The sequence below is a fragment of the Fistularia commersonii genome, chromosome 3 (assembly GCF_037954325.1).
Source record: "Fistularia commersonii isolate RoL2024-O1a breed Wild chromosome 3, RoL_Fcom_v1.0, whole genome shotgun sequence".
Classification (NCBI taxonomy): Eukaryota; Metazoa; Chordata; class Actinopteri; order Syngnathiformes; family Fistulariidae; genus Fistularia; species Fistularia commersonii.
The window spans coordinates 17,645,017-17,649,625 of NC_141286.1; positions in this window are offsets into that span (position 1 = coordinate 17,645,017).

A 4,609-nucleotide genomic window follows, 5' to 3' on the forward strand; every position below is an offset into this window, starting at 1 on the left:
TGGCACCGGGTTTGGCATTATTATTCGATATTATCATTTGATATAAATACATGCAGGTGTATATAAAGAATACTGACATACCTCTTAAGTTGACTTTGATAAATATCAGCAGAACATTAGGTTTAATTTTATCCAAAAATCACCAAGATAAATACATGAAAAAAAACATTTCCCTTACTGTAAGATTGGCAGGGATTTTTTTTTACATCTATAATAAAGATCAGACAAAAACATTTTCTTTAATATTCACAATCTGCCTAGCCTTACAAATCATTTCAAGGGGAACAAGGTGAAAGGCCAGCGGGGAGAACAAGTCATGAATATGAAAAATGTAAGGAATAAATGGAAGTATTTAAAAAAATGACTAAAAGCCCACTATTTCACCAATATTGAATGTGACATACTTTCAATCAACTACTTGTCTATATTGTATCTTCAGGAATCTTCAGGGAACCTGCATCAACGGTCCAAACAGGAATCCTGTTTGGACCGTTGACATGTAAATACTGTTTAGTGTAAGCAAATTTGCAAATTTTAGCAGGCTATACTTTGACCATAAACTGAACAGTGTATATGATTATCATGGTAGCAGGCCCAAACCCCCAGAGAACACTGGGCTTTGAAACATATCGGTTATTTCTCAGACCTGTTTCAATACAAAACAGTGATTGTTCTGCGGCTCATTAGTTGAGAAAATAGCAAGTTCCCGAGACACTACTTCCTGCATTCAGATTCAATTAAAGAATGAAAGTCAGAATCCAAATCCATGACAACTTCATTTTGTTCTTTTTAATCAGATTGGATTTATCTTTTAAATAATTGAAATCATCCATGCATCACCACCATCTCCTTTTGGTTCTTTCACCAATTGCTAAACCCGGTGCTCCAGCACCGATTGGAAAAATGCACCCTGAAGAAAATTTTCAATTCATGTCAATTTATTGCATTGACTAATTTTTCTCTTTTCCTCTCTAAGAAGGTAAAAAAAAAAAAAAAAGTTCTCTTCAGCATCCTGCTTGTGCCAGGATTCTGTGATTTTTCAGTTGTCCAAGGAGAAACAATCGACCTACCGCTAGAAAAGTCTGAGATAATGAAAATGTTAGAGTTTTGAAAACTGGGAGGAATTCTTATATTCTGGAAACAAAAAAATAAAAAGTATTCTTTGCCAACAAAAAAAGCATTACAACATAATTAAGCATACCTATTTGTTATATTGGTTAGTTATATTGTTTAGATGTTAGAAGCTCTATGTGTGAATTATTTAATTTCTGTTAAATCTAACCCGGGGTGAGACCTAAGGTTAACCAGTGATTGTCACTGGAATACTTTACCCAGATGTCAAACATTTTTAATTAATTAGATTTAAACATGATACTCGTTATCATTGACAGCGGCCGAGTGCGTGTTGATGTCATGAAATTAAATATTTATATGTTGAAGAAAAATTAAATATTCAAGAAACTCAGCAAAAAGTAACATGGGCATTTGAGGACTGTTGAAACCATTAGGTTCAGGTGCATTTTCTTGGAATCACGTCTAAAAGATGGAAGATATTCTGAATGATATTGGCATTTTTCATGTAGATGAACACAAAAACAACAAGTCAAGTGTGGCTGTCCTTCTTTTCATTGATTGTTTCTTCTTCAGGAGCGTTGTCTATATAGCGGTTGGTGTTTGCATGGCTGACCTGGGCCCTGTTTGATGCTGTTGACTTGAACTGGGGCCAGAATGTCCTTCCAGGATGCCAATTACAGGTGCAACATCCATCAGTCTGTTTTTTAGCTCATTGTCATGGTTCATTCAGACTGCCTTCATCACCGTATTTTCCAAAAATATATTACCAAGAAAGACATTCCAAATGGAAAAATTTAAAATTTTCAGGAATTAGCAACAGTAACTTTTAAATCTGGATGTGTCATTAAGAAATCCCATTTCTTAGCTTCTTCCTGCTTATGTACATAAAAGTCAAAAACCATAATGAGTGAAAATGTAAAGCACTTTAAGTGTGTTTATTGAATATTTCCAAACATAAAATATCATCAGACTTTTTCATCCAATCTAGTATCTTGATTTGACATATTTGCGATGCACTCTGCCATGTCCTTTGACTTTTAATGATTGCAGTGAAAAGCACCCAAGAATTTTACTGCCTCAAGTCTTTTTTTACCACATGTTTTTTGCGGATGTTTATGAGGCCGAGTGCTCCTTGGTGGCTAATTCTACCCAGACCCGACAAAGACCAACTTAAAGCCGCACCCGCATTTCTTCAGGTGGTTGCAATATTGATAAAAGGAGAGATAGAAATGTGGTTTGAACACGCTGCCCCGATCGTCATGTGACGGCTGGGTACACTTAAAAAAGAGCTGGCATGAAATTAAAGTCAGGGAATGGCCCACGGTTTTTGATGGAGTAAATGCTCCTTCAGTCCCACAACAGAGCTGTTCCTTTTGGCATTTCTTTTTTCAATAAGCTTGGCACAAAAGATACAGAGAATCCATTAATACCCAGTTGCCCCCTCTCCCTCAGACTGTTATGAGATCAACAATATGTGTACTGATGGTTGAGATTGAAAACAAAGAAAATCTACTTGTATCAACCACTGAGCTCAAGTTAGCATCAAGGCATAACTGTATGGTGAGTCAAACAAGTATGAAAATATTTCCATCAGCTGTTTTTCAACCTTTTAAAGAGATCATAGGTCAAGCATATGTGCTAAATCACTAGCAACCCTCTCTATTCATGTTACATTTGTAAACAATAAGATAATTATTTCACTGGTATGAATTAAAAGAACTGGGTCATTTTCAGTGACTGATCTCTTATGATCTTGTCCAAACTATGTGAGGAGTGAAGTCAGGCAAGTTGTGTTGTTTTTTTTGTTTTTTTTTCAGCAAACCACATCAAGAGAGGAAACTTTAAAGCTGACAGAAATCAGAAATGTGATTACAATCCGCGCTGATTTGTCATTTTGACTGCAAATGGATTAGATGTCATCAATGAAGTTATAATGATGCTGATGCAGACGCGTGATTACTTTAGAGCCCTGCCTCAATCAAAGGCTATTAGATCTGCCTTGCGTTTGGAGGCTTGGAGGTGTTTTATGCTGATTTGTTTTACTTGTTTACTCTCAACCAATCACTTTTTACATCTGCTTCAAAGAAACATCTGTCATCAATATCTCACTCTGAGGTAACTTTTTTGTGTCGTATTTTCATTTAGTAAATATAAAGTTGTTTAAATTTCGCACACATAGATGTTCCCCCCGCAGTAGCTGTGTTTGTGGGTCTATAGATGTTTTTGTTCTGAGAAATCTCAAACTACATGGTATCTGATGAAGATCTCTTAGACTAATGAGGTATTTGTGTTACCATGTACATTCAGTGAGTTTGACACAGTGCACTGAAGCATGTGGTTTACTGGACTTCACACACCAGGTAGAGACACTGAGATAATGTCAGTAGTTGTTTTTTTCTGTTTGGACCAACCCTGATAGATTGAATGTCCAATACTTGTGGCTGCTTTTATTCTGAAATGTTACTCCTTCGACAGATACTCCATTATGAAAAAAAAAAAAAAAAAAAAGAATTCTAGGAATAAGACATCTGTTAATGATATCTTAAATGCCAAATTGTATAAACGTTGTAATTCTTGTAAATCCAGGAGTCCTCTGCAGTTAGAATTTTTAGTTCCAAACTGAAAAAGCTTCACTGTTCTTGGAGAGTGGATTGATGTCAAACTTCACCTTTTTTGACTGTCAGTGTGCCATTTGGATGTTTCGCTTACGACAATGTAGATAGAAGAATCCCAATATATTTAGACAATGAAAACTGTTATTGCTATAAAGGCACCCCAGATATTCAGCTGTACTTATACCTACGCTGCTGTTGACATGTTTCTCAGCTGCCTCCTTCATTTTTCCATCAGAGTAGCGTGTCTGTAAACTCTCCTGGCAGATGTTCAGCTTGTTAAATTGTAAAAATTTAGTTTAGTAGATGGTATTTACAGGAGGTTTTAAGTGGCTTTTTATTCTTGTGTTGTTTACTGCATCAGGAGAGTGGTTGGTAGTGACCGCATTGGTTCAGTAAAATTAATGGCTGTTATGATTAGTTTAGACACAGAGCAAAATGGATTGCTTCAGACTTGACTGCGGATTTCTAACTGGAAATGTCTTTTATTTTACAAACCCCTCTCAACAAACCTTCACAGCCTCTGGCGATAGCTGAAATCTCAATATACAGTCCTGCCGCAGCCTCAGATCCAACACCACATCCACAACATGTCATAACATCAAGTCCATGTTCATGACAACATGAACAAGACAGCTTGAGATGAAAGGTCCTGGGATCTGGCAGCATATATACTTCCACTTCATTTCACATAACAAATGTTGGGATCGTGCCATGTTGTCACATATACAGTATAAGTGTACAACTGTATGTGAAGTTTATGAATGCATCATCCTACTGTCATCACATACTGGATAGTGTGTAGACGAGGGTGCCTCCAGCATGAACTCAGGTCTGTTCGCGTTTCTTATTCTGGGGAAAACTATATTGTCATGGGGCGCCGTGGTGCAGGAGGTAGCGCACTCGTCCTTGGAACCAAACAT